Below are 15,533 nucleotides of genomic sequence, written 5' to 3' on the forward strand. Positions count from 1 at the left end.
GAACAGTAGTCCACCATCCAAAATATGCTTTTAAACTACTAGGCCTCCGGGGAGAGGTACTGCAGGCCTCTGGCCTAGTAGCAGCGAGCAACCAGAGTCAGCATGAGGAACTATTCAGAGCGGGTCCTTTTTGCATACAGAAGAAGATGTGACATTACACTTATAACTACAGTATAAGTTTGTGCAGGAGGAGAGGATTTCTGGGAACATCTACTTACACGGTCAAGAGTGATGTCCTCATCCTTACACAGTCATGGGTGAGGAAGTTCTGGAAGCAATAATCTGCAGGGGTTACGCAGAGGAGGAGCAATAGTCTGCATGGTGATGCAGGCATAAGACTGTAGCTGTTACACATGCGCATAATTTCTTCAGGCTCAAATTGCTAATCTGTGAAATCTCTAAAATATGATGGCAAAGTGAATGATTCTATGGGCATCCCATATACCCCTTTCCCCAACCAAGTTGTACCCCCATTAAACAAAAACAAAATGCAGCAAATGACTTTTCATTGTCTCTGCAAGTGATGTATGGGAGTCTGGCAGTGGGGTGATATGGTGGAAGTTTGTTACTAGTGGCAACTACACCGCTACACTAGGAAGCAGGAAGCCTCTCAGTGAAGCTGCCTAGCGCCCTTTGTTGCTAGGACACAAGCAACTATTTGTGCCTAACATCCTGCATTGCTAGGACGAAGGCGGCTTCTCAAGGAAGCTGCCTTAGAGCCCTTGGACACTGGGGCGGGGGGCGGCGTTGGCGGTAAAACGCCGCTATTATTAGCGGCGTTTTACCGTCGGTATGCGGCCACTAGCGGGGCGGTTTTACCCCCCGCTAGCGGCCGAGAAAGGGTTAAATACCACCGCAAAGCGCCTCTGCAGAGGCGCTTTGCCGGCGGTATAGCCGCGCCGTCCCATTGATTTCAATGGGCAGGAGCGGTAAAGGAGCGGTATACACACCGCTCCTTCACCGCTCCGAAGATGCTGCTGGCAGGACTTTTTTTGCCGTCCTGCCAGCGCATCGCTCCAGTGTGCAAGCCCTCGGGGCTTGCACACTGGAATGAAAGCAGCGGCACTTTCGGGGCGGTTTGCAGGCGCTATTATTAGCGCAATAGCGCCTGCAAACCGCCCCAGTGTGCAAGGGCTCTTAGGTTCTTCCATTGCTAGGATGCAGACAGCCCTTCTTTGCTAATAGAGTACATTTGGGCTGTAGGCATGTAAACGTTAGTAGAAACGTTTACATGAAGCACAAGTTTACATCTTTATGTAGCTGTGTGTTTGGCCCCATAGAAAACAAAACACTTTAAGGACTGGTTCACACCAGATGCAGTCTTGTGCATTTTTAATCAAAAATGAATGCACAGTGTTTTTCATGTATTCCAATGGCTTTAGTTCAGAAAACAAAGGGGGGGGGGGGACGCACCAGCACTTATCCAAAATGGACCAGGGCGCATGAAAAACGTGTGTAAATGTGTGTATTGTGGTGTGAACTGGCCCTAAAGGATAAGTTCACCTTTAGTAACATGTCACATGTTACACCCATATTTAGAGTATAACAGGTAACATGTTACTAGACATCACCCTCCTCCACTGTGAACCCCCCAGAATACACTGAGCAGTGCTTGCAGCCTTTGGTTGCAAGCACTGATCAAATGCTGTTTTTTTCAGCATGCCCGTTCAACAAATGCCGGCTTCTGTTGAACAGACAGCTGTACACAGCCGATTTGCAGTATGTGTGTGCCCAGCTTTAGCCTTTCATTTAGATCCAGAAAAAAAAGGTTAACTGAAAAAACGCTGTATTTTTTGCCACAGCGTGAATGAGCTCTACAAAATAGGAAGGCTGAAGGAGGGCCAAAGCAGAGAACATGAATTTGGGTACTGAATTCAAACCTTATTGAAGTCAATGGGAGTTGAATGTTAAAAATCAGTAATGGCAATTCTCTAGGCCAGGGGTAGGCAACCCCTGTCACTGGTGCTGCAAGCGGCACACAAAGCTTCTTTTGCTGGCACTTGACTCCCTCCCCATCAGCAGAGCAGTGCAGGGAAGTGTCAGTGAGAGTGAGACACTAATGCATTCCAATTTCAGAATTCCCCATGCCACACCTGCACTGAGGGGGGGCACTGCGCCCCCACACATTGTAAAAGATGGGAATAATTGGGGTTGATTTAATAAAGGCAAATCCACTTTGCACAACAAGTGCACTGCAAGTACACTTGGAAGTGCAGTTGCTTTAGATCTGAGGGGAAGATCTGAAATGAGGGAAGCTCTGCTGATTTTATCATCCGAACATGTACAAGCAAAAATGCTGTTGTTTTTTTTCCTTGTACGTTCCCCTCAGATCTACAGCAACTGCACTTCCAAGTGTACTTGCAGTGCACTTGTAGTGCAAAGTGGATTTGCCTTTAGTAAATGAACCCCATTGTTTGGTTCGCTAACTTTGCTGTAGCTGCGATCGTCAGCTTTAGTAATGGGGAAGAGATTGGATGCAGTTCTGCTAGTGGGGACGGTCCCTGTTTCCAGGAGGAGGAGGACTGTCTTAGCCACTGCTAAAGCCAATCACAGTCCTTCTAGCCCGTCCACTATCTGGAGGAAGATGACTCGCTTGGTTGCCACTACCAATCTCAGAAAGAAGGGATTTCACTGTGATTAAGAAAATCACAATCAAGTGACAGTTTGTGGAATTACTGTTGAGCTTCTGGGAGCTTTGTTGAAATTATTCCTGAACCTTTGCGTCACTTACTACTGATCCCCGGCATTGTCCCTTGTGTCCCTTTAAGCCACAGCCAGTATTCAGCGCAATAAAAATCACACCCAACCACTTTTTCTCAGCTGCGGGGGCCCAACTTATGATCCTGCACACAGACTCACTGCTTTCAGAAAATGCCCCTGACCTGAGCTCATCATTGCGCATCCATTCCAGATGCTTGTATGTGACGTCGCATACAAGCATGTGGGCTGGATGCGAGAGGTGGATCAGCAGGATGAGTGTGCCAAGACAGGTAGATGTGTCTCATCTCTGCCTGCTTTCAGCACTCTGCATATCACGCATTTCATAGATGAGAAGAGGGTACAGCTGTGGGGAAAATGAGCAAGAGGGGTTCAGAGGTGGAACAGAAGAGCAGGAGGGTACAGTGGTGGGGCAGATGTGCAGGGAGGTACAGTGGTAGTAGAGATGAGAAAGGGGTTCAGCAGTGGGACAGATGAGCAGGGGGGTACAGTGCTGGGCCAGATGAGAAGGGGGTTCAGTGTTGAGGCATAAAAGCAGGGGGTAGAGCAGTGGGGCAGATGTGAAAGGAGGTGTATTGGTGAGGCAGATAAGCAGGGGGTTACAGTGGTGGGGCAGGAGAGCAGGGGGAACAGTGGTGGGGCAGAAGAGCAGGGGGGTACAGAGGTGAGACAGATGTGCAGGAGGCACATAGGTGGGGCAGATGAGAAAGTGGGTTATAGTGGTGCAGCAGATGAGCAGATGGGTTTGGTGTTAGGACAGATGAGAAGGTGACAGTGGTGGGGAAGATGAGAAAAGGGGGTACATTGATGGGGCAGATGAGCAGGAGGTTACAGTGGTGGGACAGAAGAGTAAAGGGGTATAGTGGTGGGGCAGATGTGCAGGAGGTACAGTGGTGGGAGGGATGAGAAGGGGTTCAACGGTGGGACAGAAAAGCAGGGGGGTACAGTGATGGGGCAGATGAGAAGGGGGTTACAGTGGTGGGACAGATGAGCAGGGGGGGGGCAGTGTTGGGCCAGATGAAAAGGGGATTACAGTGGTGGGAGAGATGAGCGGGGGGGGGGGTTCAGTGTTGGAGAAGAGGAGAAAGGAGGGACATGGTGGAACAGATGAGCAGGGGGTTACAGCGGTGGGGCAGAGGAGCAGGGGGTAAAGAGGTGGGGCAGATATGCAGAGGAGAAAGGAGGTACATCGGTGGAACACATGAACAGGAGGTTACAGTGTTGGGCCAGAAGAGCAGGGGAACAGAGGTGGGACAGCTGTGCAGGAGGTATGGTAGTGGGGCAGATGAGAAAGGGGGTTACAGTGGTGGGGCAGATGAGCAGATAAGTTCAGTGTTTGGACAGATGAGAAGATGGTTCAGTGGTGGAGAAGATGTTTATGGAGGTACAGTGGTGGGGCAGATGAGAAAGGGAGAACATTGGTGGGGCAGATGTACAAGGGGTTACAGTGGTGGGACAGATGAGAAAGGGGGTACATTGGTGGGGCAGATGAGTAGGGGGTTACAGTGGTGGGGCAGATGTGCAGGGTGTTATAGTGGTGGGGCAGATGAGAAAGGGGGTACATTGGTGGGGCAGATGAGAAAGGGGGTACATTGATGGGGCAGATGAGCAGGGTGGTACAGTGGTGGGGCAGATGTACAGGGGGTTACAGTGGTGGGGCAGATGAGCAGGGGGGTTACAGTGGTGGAGCAGATGAGCAGGGGGGTACAGTGGTGGGGCAGATGTGCAAGGTAGTACAGTGGTGGGGCGGATGTGCAGGGGGTTAGTGGTGGGACAGATGAGCAGGGTGGTACAGTGGTGAAACAGATTTGCAGGGGGGACAGTGATCTGAGGTGTGAAGGTGCAGACGCACCTCGTTCACTGCTCTACTAACACCATCCTCTGCCCTACTGACAATGTCCACTGCCCTACTGACAATGTCCTCTGCTCTACTGATTGACACTATCCACTGTCCTACTGACACCAACCTCTGCCCTACTGACACGTTCCACTGCTCTACTAACACCATCCACTGCCCTACTGACACTGTCCATGTTTTATTAAAATGTTTGTTTACATTTATTTATAGGAGTGTGTGTGTGTGTATATATATATATATATATATATATTTAGACATGCGCATGTGTTTTTTAACTTTGAGGTGCACACCCTAATGCATAGGCATACTTATGCTCCCCAAGTATTTGAGTACCACAACTGCCGAATGCATAGGTGTGAGTACACTAAGGTTAAGGGTACTCACACATAAGGGGTACTCTGTGGACTCTGATTTAAGGGGTACTCTGTGGTCTCTGATTTAAGGGGGACTTTGGGAAATCTAATTTAAGGTAACTCCCTTACATCAGAGTTCCCCTTTTCACCAGAGTCCACAGCTTTCCCCCTTAAAAAAAAATTTCTGCTCGTCGCTTAAGTGTTCGGGTTTGGCTTGAAGAAAATTTGGTATCCCTAATGTAATTTCACTAATGAAATTAAGAAATTTGTTTCCATCCTGCTCCTTCAGATTTTCTTGTCACTGCAGTTAAAAACTGACCTCGATTTGACCCCACTAACGATTATAAAATTAAATGAATGTTCTTAAAATGAAATATTTTGAATGAAACTCTACTAGTGTACATTGGCGTCTCCAGCTTTCATATTAAGGGGGGGCACATGGAGGGGACAGGGACAAAAGTAGGGGGGCAACTATAAAATGCAATTATATATATATATCCTGGGGCCCTTTACTACGATCCCACAACGGCCCTTTCACATGTTCTGCAGTGAGCTCCCTTCCTACTGTATTGGGGCCCCCCAGGGTGGCAGAAAACAAGAGATATATGTCACCAGCATACCAAGAAAATATAAGGGTCCACAGCAGTGGGAGAACTATCAGGGTTGCAAAGGATGTCTTGCCACCGGGCCCTGGTGTTCTGCCACTGTGGGGTTCCCCAGCCTCCTCTTGCTGTCCTGCCCCTGCTATTGACAGCGCTGGTCTGGCATCTCTTGGAATTTACAGACTGGTTCTCCTGTCCTAAGGACGGGAGAAATCAGTCTGTTTTTTCAGTAACTGAGAGTCCTGGTGGAGTCCTTCCTGCAACTCGCTCTTCTCCCTGCCAATGAGGATGCAGGGGAAGGAGCAGATTGGATGGCCGTGGTTGTGTGAGCGCTCGCATTATGCAGTGTCAGCGAGCAGAGGGAGGGGGAGGAATCACCCGCAGGAGCTGACCGGGGACACTCTCGCTCTTAGACATTGCCTTTTTGTAAAAAAAAAAAAAAAATTTTAAGGCGGGGGGGGGGAAGCTGGGGGGGGGGGGGGGGGGGCACATGGTGGGGCACAGCATAATGTTGGCCCCCCCTAGGGATGCCATTGCTAGTGTATAGTCAGCTTTAGAACTTCTACATTGAGTTTTCATTGCTGTTTTCCTCCAAGATTTGGTCTGTGGGCAATCCCTCAATGGCATTACGTTTTATGCGACCATGGACAGACCACCTTAGAGAGGAGGCTGCAGGGGATCAATTCCCCCGCTGGAAGTTCTTACCCATATGGGAACAGGGAGGGAGAGCTCACTAGTGCCCCTAAAGTCTAAAAGAGACTTCTGCTGAAACACATTGAAATTAAGGTGGTGCATTTTTCTCCCCTTAAGTGGCACTTTTCCACACTGACAATAGTTAACTCCTTGTAATTCGGTAACTATACTCTGTACACTATGAACAACATTTCCTATTACACTCCTCTCTTCCGTGCAGCATTTCTGAACCGGTGCCACAGAGCCTGCACCAAACTTCACCAGCCCAGTTACACTGATCTATATATTAAACTTGAATCATAGGAAGCTCAACTCCATCCATAACCAGTGTTCATACTCTCCGAGGCCTCACTCCATCTCCTGTGACTCTCAAGCTGGGTCCTTAGAATGCCCTGTGTCGCAAATTGATCCCAAATTTGGGTACTGATTGCTAGGGAAGCAGGCTAAGGACAGCAGCTCCTTCACTACCATGGTCTTTCCTAACCTATACCAAGTCACCTCTGCTCCTCCTGCCTTTGAGGTAGGTATGCCTTAGTTGTAGAAAAAATCTTTATAGTCCAACTGGGTTCCCACTATAGGACAGACTCAATCAAGGTGGCAATCACATCCTGGCACAGCTCCTATTCCCTTCCCATGCATGGAGCAGAAGCCTTTTGAGGTGGTTCCCTCTCGTTTTATATGTTTGCCCCAGCAGAGGGCTGTACCTCCCAAAAATCCAGGATAAACCTGGCCAACAGTGTTAACCCCTGCTTCTCAGAACTTATTAGCTCAGTAGGGCAACAAAACTAAATATAGAAAGAAATCTCCTCTCAGAAAAATTGGGACTTTTTAGGGTCAAGGAATGTGCAAAGGTCAGGCACAATAGTATTAAATATATTGTATTTATTGGTATCAAAAAAGCATTTAAAAGACATTAACAGTATAAAACATACATACGAAAGACATAAAAAATGTGGTCTGCAGCCACAAGGCAAGAAAGAAAAACAACACAAAATGTAATTACAATTGGTATATATAAACCAATCGCCAACACGTTTCAGAGTCTTTAAAGCACCTTCTTCAGGGAAGGTTTTAACAATCGTAGTACATATGGTCAAAATACTAAATAGTGCAACTAACTCACATTGCAATATACAGTTATACAGAAAATATAAGCAGGGTAATGAGAACCAACATCACAATAATCCCCTTGGAAGCACCTGCTTACATCCTTACCCCAGCCCCCCTAGGCATAATGAGCATTAACATGTGTAGTGTGAAGGGGGAATTCCACCGCAAGGGAATTTTTTTGTTGTGCCCAGAATTGGACTTTAACGTTTAGGAAGAATTAGCTCACATGCTATAAAATAACAGCATTGTAGTTATTTTTTTTTTTTTTTTGCTTGTGGCCTTTTATTTAATGTGAATATTGATTATCTGTTCCACTGTGCAGGGGATTCTCTTCTTGTGTCTATGTCTATCCTGCCTGACCAGAATTCTCACACTTCAATGATGCTGAAAGACATATAGAGGAGACACGGCAGATTAGACTCTCTGGTTTGCAATCTAGTGACATTAACAATTTCCTTCCCTAGAGGGCAGTGTTCCAAAAGGATAAGATGAAGTTATCATACATGTGCAGTTTTCATTTTAGAAAATAGTCATATTTATTTATCCTATTTTTTTTTTATTTATTCCTCTTTAGAGGAAGCTGTCAGACTAGGTAAATTGAAGCTGCCTTTTAAAAAGTGAGAATTCCAGGGCTTACATCCTAATACCTACTTTACTTCTTATTTATCTATGTGCGTTTCAGTCGTCCCCACCCCCAAACTAGATGTTCCAGGTCAGTGGCCCACCACATAGCAAACCACAGATAAAGATAACACTCCTGCAGCCTGCAAACTTCTAAATCAAGTCAATTATGGCAGCTCCCATAACTGTATTGTGTCTCATTCCCTTTGGTTTAAAAAATGTTCAATAAATGATGTAAAGAGCTAACAGTATAAATAAAAACAGAACTTTTTCTTTTAAGTTTTGGATGGAGAGGAGAGGAATTAGAACACCTCCCAGGTTTTTATTTCTGCCTGTGGCTCCATTAGGAAGATTCATCAATTTTTCCCATTTACTGTTATCACGATTGCGAAAAGTTGTCACCAGACCACAAATAGAGGGGAAATCTTCTAATGGGGACTTTTGGCTACGGGACAGGAAATGAACAGAAATTTCCCCAACAGGACACAGATGGTCAAAAAAACAAAAACCCGAAGTGACCTGAGGAAAGAGGCCATGCCTCCGAAACAAGTTGTCATGGCTACTGTGTGATATCCTCACTCTCTTCCCCCCTGTATCCTGCTTGTGTGGGTTTGTGTGCCCTCGAAGAGCAGCGCCGGCTGGACCAGGCGCATGCGCACTAGGATCTGCACGTCATGCGTGGTGGTGGATAGCCTCGGATGTGCTGCCAGGATCCGGGCAGCTAGATTGAACGTCCACGGCTCTCCCTTCCCCTGTTGGGATCTTGAGCTGGTTTTAGGAGTGCGGCCACAGTGGTATCCTTATGCTGTATCTATCTTCACACAATGTGAGTTTGACCATTGTTTTTACCTTTTCCATACTAAAGCCGAGTTACACTAGAGTGGCTTTGCACCCCCTTCTTTTGTGTTTTGTCTAGATGTGTTCCTGCCACCGAGAGGATCCATAGAGAGCAGCAGCACCCTTTGACTTAGGGCGGCACAGTGGTGCAGTGGATAGCACTTTCACCTAGCAGTAATAAGGGTCGCTGGTTCGAATCCCACCCACGACACTACCTGCCTGGAGTTTACATGTTCTCCCTGTGCCTGCGTGGGTTTCCTCTGGGTACTCTGGTTTCCACCCACACTCCGGTTTCCACCCACACTCCAAAGACATGCTGGTAGGTTAATTGGATCCTGTCTAAATTGTCCCTAGTATGTATGAATGTGAGTTAGGGACCGCAGATTGTAAGCTCCTTGAGGGTAGGGACTGATGTGAATGTACAATGTATATGTAAAGCGCTGCGTAAATTGACGGCGCTATATAAGTACCTGAAATAAATAAATAAATACTTATCACCAATAGCCAGCTGAGGGCTATACTAAACTGTTGATCAGCACACATGCTAGTTTTTATTTTGCGTGTATTTTTTGTTTTGTTTTTAAAACCTGACAGGGGTTATAACCCTCCCCTTCTTTATCCACGATGAAAATAATGTTTTTTCCTTTACTTCTACTTTACCTATAGGTATGTTTCATAGTTACATTGAACCAGCTTGGATCAAGCTAAGTATGTTTGTGCCATACCTGGCAGATCCCTGTGGAAGCTGGAAATCATTCTATTAGGCACAACTACTACAGTGATCGGCGTTAGCTTCTGGACCCCATGCCAAGTGGCTGCCATGCTTCTTATTGATCAAATGGACACCATTCAGAGAACATTTCCCATTTTCTCAATTAATGCAGAAAATTCTCTGATTGGACGAGGTGGGATGGTGATGTCTCAATCGCCATCTTGTCCAATCACTGAGGAAGAAAGAGGGACAAAGAGTTTCTTCCAAATGAGGGACAGCTGGGAGTGTTGGGACTATTTTTTAATTGTTATAATTGTAGTTTTTTTCTCAGCTGGAGTTGCACTAAGCTGGGGTTTATTTGTCTTTTTTTTATTTCAAGTCTTGCTAATTATGGCAGAATATTAAAGGGGTTGTAAAGGTAATTTTTTTTTTATTTAAAATAACAAACATATCATACTTACCTTCACTGTGCAGCTCGTTCTGCACAGAGTGGCCCCGAACCTGGTCTTCTGGGGTCCCTCGGCGGCTGTTTCAGCTCCTCCCCGCAAGCATTTACCACCTTAATGTGAGCTCCCTCGCATGGTGGTGAGTGCTTGCGGGCGCGCTCCCGTGATACAGCCGGCGGCTATAGCCGCTCGCTGTATCACTCGGCCCCGCCCCCCGGCGCGCCGCGTCATCGGATGTGATTGACAGCAGCGCGAGCCAATGGCTGCGCTGCTTTCAATCCATCCACTGCAGCCAATCAGCGACCAGGCTGAGCTGCAATGAGGACGAGCAGCGAAGATTCGAGGCGTCAGGTAAGTAAAACGGGGGGGGGCTGGGGGCGGCGGTACTGTCAAAAGTTTTTTCACCTTAATGCATAGAATGCATTAAGGTGAAAAAATTTTTATCTTTACAACCCCTTTAAATTTGATTATCATACTTGCAATTTAAACCAATAATTTAATTTAATAAAGGGCAGTGGCCATTTTAATCCAAAAGATTTTGTAGGCTATGTGTTTTGATGCAGCACTGCCTACAATTACATTTGGTGTCACTTATGGTGAGGCACAATTGCATCATAATTGCTTAGACCAGCCTTTTTTTTTCTAACTACAGAAGAACCCTTGAAATAACTTTCAGGTGTCAGGAAACCTCTGCTAATAAGTATTATAGCTACAGTGCATTGGCACAAACAATTAAAGAATGGTGCACACTCAGGGTATTTTACACCCAGGGCTGCCCTATATAATTAAATTATTTTCAGTAAAAATTATGATTGGAAACAAAGAACAATATTAATAATGGCCTTAAAATAGTGTTCCATTGGTGGCCCATCGAAAAGTATCCCCTTACATTGGTGATCAATTAAGTGTTCTGTTACTCTGGTGGTCAGTGGGAGAAGGACCATCTTATATTGTAATCATTGACAGAGGGACTCCATTACACTGGGGTCAGCTGGAAAACTGCTGATATCTAAAAATGTGGTGAGCATTGGTGTCAGTGATTAATTATCTGAGAGCCAATAATTTATAATTTCTAGCAACCTCTGGAGGAACCCTCCATCGCATAAGGGTGGCCTTCTTATCCAGAATCCAATAAGTCTCCCCACACCCCCACAACTATCGGGCCAGGGTTGTGGGAAAGAGGCCCTTGTCTTTATCAACATGGGGGCCTCTCCCTCCCCAGTGTCAAAGGAATGTGGCCTGGTAGACTATGTGCTCAGGCTAAGGGTCTGGTATGGATTTGAGGGGGCCCTATGTCATTAGTTTTTTGCTTGGGGTTCCCTCTTAAAATCAGTACCAGATTCAAAGGGTCTGGTATTGATTTTGTGGGGAGACAGCCCAAAATACATACTGAACCCTCTTCCTCATGCTTTCTGGTGTCCCCATTGTATTATTTACAAAGTAAAGGAAACTTGCAGTGAAATGTAAATGAAAAGTATTTTTAACAGCTTTTGCTATAAAACCTTGTTCACATCGTAGAAATGCACCACTTCACAGGCAGGTATAGAGGACCCCTAAGCTGTTTTTTCAAATCAATAGTGCACTTTTATAGTTGTATCTTTAAGCATTATTAAAGTCATTGTTCCATGTAAAACTCCCCTAGGGCAATAACCCCCCCCCCCCAAATGCCCAGGCCCCATTTTGCCGATCTCTTGGCTATTAGCCTTAAAAATGGAAACACACGGATTGACAGATTCAGCTCCCTTTGACTATATTGGGGGGTTTATTGGGCATCCAAATTTTTGATATATTCCAAACTGAACCCAAGTGTGTTTGACGCATCCCTACTGTGCAAGTATTTCTTCCCATTCATAGTTAGTTTGCAACAGGCACAAGATCTAATTATATATGTTACATGCATAGTGAGTATACATTTTACCTTTCATCATAGCACCTGGTTTAAATGTTTATTTGGATTTGACAGTGCGGTGTTCTATTTGTACACACAGATTGCAGTTGGGCATGCAAACAATACGTTTTGAAGACAATGGCTAATGTAATCAAAGGTATAAACAAAAAAGGACTTAATACATGTCAGGTGACTGCAGTATAATAAGGACTGAGGTGTGACCAACAGTTTAAAGAGCTCAATATACACGTTGTTTGTGTTTAATTTGTATAAACCTATCTCGCTTGTCCTCACTTTACTATTTGTAACTGAGGTGCTAATAACGACATTGTCAGAGGTGTCGAGGAAGATCAGAGTCAGGAAATGAAAGAACACTAAATCCATGATGGTGTCATTAAGAAATGATAGATTTTTTTGGCTAAACATTTGTTTATTAGGCTTAAAGACTAACAGAGTGGTCAATAAGATTTCATAAAACTTTGACCAAGGTACAGTAAAGCCTGAGTTTAATCACCCTAGACACTTATACATAGTAAGAAAGTCAGATACCAAGTACAAAATTGAATGACATATAGAAGAATTGGAGGGAATTGAGAAGGAGGAGGTAAGAAGGAGAAGGGGAGTCTAGACAGGACAATGCAATAAGATTGCAAATTCTCCAGGTGTACATAACTTACATGACTAAAGAAGCCAGAGGAGTGAAGTGAGTGAGAGGATTAGGAGATGACCAGCAGAGAGTGGTAATGTGGGATACCCTGGAGTGAGGAAGTAATGAATGAATGCAACCATTACATTGACCGTCATGATCTAGGCATAAGTGGCAAACAGAGACCTAAAGTAGCCAAAGCACTAAACAGTATTCAACCAGACCATACTTGTATGGTTGTTGTCCCCTGCTACTAAACTCTCCACGTGCATCAGTTCATTCATAATTAAACCCTACATATACAATGTTTCAGAGGATTTCTAGTATCTAGATATAGTCCTTCACGCTGTAGAAAGGCAAAATCTTAGAATGTCTGATCTGATACCTTTATTGGAGCTCTGAAATTAGAATGATAGAGCAATTTCCAGCATCATTGTGATCTGAGGAGATTGCATAACATGATAAACTTCAAAGACTTACTGCCAATATGGGTGTATCTTTCTGTGACTCCACCGGATATGAAAAGATGTACTCTTCTGTTACAGACAGTGCCTGCAAAAAAGTCATTGGAGGAGGTGAAAAATGTGGTGCACAGTGGTTGAACAATGGTATCAGAGTGAGGTTATTTAGATATTATAGATTTTAATAAACCTACATGGGCCCAAGTAGAACTTACAGTATGTTACACTCTACTTCTGGAAAAGAGTTGAAATGAAACTAAAGTTGGCATAATCAAAAATGCTGAAAGGCAGACTTTTTTTATGACAGAAGAGAGGGTGTATGTCTTTTCTGTGAGTGTACACTGTGCAGCTCAGTGTACAGTCTTAGCATGTTTCTATGCTGGGATGAAATTACTTCTGTGCTCATACATGGGATTTAAGTGATCAGGATTGAGGCTGGGTTCACACTGGTACGTCACAACTGTTGTACGAATGTCATCCTACTTTGCCCTGCAACATCGATCCTACATCGGCCCTACTTTGGTCCTACTTCCATCTGACTTGGATGAACAGGATAAGATTTTGCTCCGACTTTGAGATAGTCTGTCTTGTTCTTTGACCAATCAAAACAATGCCAGTGTGACATAAATTCCTTTTTCTGCTGCTGTAATCACCATGTTGATGTCACAAGTCGGATGGTTAGGACAAGGATCCTACTTTGATCCGACTTCAATGATATTCAATGGGCTGAAGTAGGACCAAAGTCAGACCAAAGTAGTGCAGGAACCTTTTTCAAAGTTGGACCGACTTGTGTCGGACCAGTTAAGACGGCCCTCATAGGGAACCATCGATTTACATACGTCATGCGACATGAGCTCCCAATGTCGGAGCGTTTGTTGTACAAGTGTGAACCCGGCCTCAGCCAATGAAGATGACTAAAGACTCAGAATCTAGATCAAAATTGGGTGAAGATGGAAGCAGCTGTGATGGAGGGGAGCACAGATATCTTACCACTGGGCTGGAAGCAGGTAAAGTAAAGCTGCGGGTTAAGCAAAAAAAAGAAAAACCTGACAGTTTTCCGCTCCAACACAAGCGATGTTGGTTCGGTTATCTCCCCTGCTCTGCTATTGTACTCTGACAGGGGCGCTCCCCTCTGCCACTGATCAGCACTCACAGCCATTGGTTTTGCAACATGTCCCTTCAACAAAATCCGGTCATTAGACCATCTTCTGTCGGACAAACTGCTGTACACACTGACAGAAAGTCATCTGGTTCCCGCTGAATTGGCCACTTGTTGGACAGTGTGTACCTAGCTTAGGAGCACCATAATGTACAAATAAGCTATGCATACTTGCACATTTTGGCAAAAAACTCACGGGACCCAGACTTGCTGGGTATCTGCATTTTAATTCTTCCCTCTTAATAGCTATTTTATTAAATAACAGAAACATTATAATCATAAATATAGTCAGGAATTTAGCTACAAGGACTACATATAATAGGCTGAATTTGAAAAGCAAACACTCCAGGATAAGTATCCTTATTTCCAAAAAGATAATTTGAGGCTGGGTTCACACCTCAATACACATCAATACCCATGCGGCTTCCAGCAGGGGTCCTGTGTGTCCCCGTTCACCATTTCAGGTCTGATGTCAGCCCAAATTTTTGGCTGAATGCAGACCTGAAACAGATCAAAAGACGCACAGGGCAAATTCGCAACGGAGCTGCAGCGGAGATATGTGAACCTGCTCCATAGAGAGCTGATCAAAATCTCCTGCTATTGCGAATTGGATGTGGAGAACCCGCAACCAATTCGCAATGGTGTGAACCCAGCCTCAGAGTCTAAAGAGAGCTAAAAATAATAGCAAAATGGCCTCATTCTGTGAAACTGAAATGTGCACAGGCTGAAAATTGAAGGAGAAATAGGAGAAGGGGGGGCTTCAATTTCTGAAATCCTTTTGCAAATTCAAATTTCTCTGGTTTCAATACCTTCTAGGTCACTGACCTGTAACAAGCATGCAACTAGTAAAAACATAGTGAGGTCACCACTCCTTATCTGCAAATTTGCTCAAGCTCAGGAACTCAGAAAGAGAGTAAAACTCTGTACACACGATCAGAATATCGTACCAAAATGACTGATTTTGCAGCGATTGTGCGATAATCTGATCGTTAGTACGCAGCTGTTGCCTGAAATTTTCCGAAGGGACAAACACGAAAATTTTTCTTGTTCGATACCAGATCGTATGATTTTCATTTATTCAGTACAGTTTTAGACTACAACATATTACATCTCTTCCAAATTTTTATTCTGTCATACAAGAATTTTTGTACTTTAGTAACCTATTCATTTTTGATATGAGATTAGCATCCAAAAACAAAACGGACGACCATTCGTCCGATAATCTCATTGTGTGTACCAGGCTTTAGCATGACGGTCAGGGACCTGGCATTTTTAGAAAGAGATCATGAGTAGCTAGCTCTATATTTCTTCTAAAGGGAAACCTGTTAGAAATTCTGTATATAGACCTACAGAACAGACAGCGCACAGTCCACATGGGCTTTGCTGCTTACCTGCAGACAGGAAACTTTATTACAGAGAAACTACATAG

This window comes from Aquarana catesbeiana, linkage group LG06 (assembly GCF_042186555.1).
Source record: "Aquarana catesbeiana isolate 2022-GZ linkage group LG06, ASM4218655v1, whole genome shotgun sequence".
Lineage (NCBI taxonomy): Eukaryota > Metazoa > Chordata > Amphibia > Anura > Ranidae > Aquarana > Aquarana catesbeiana.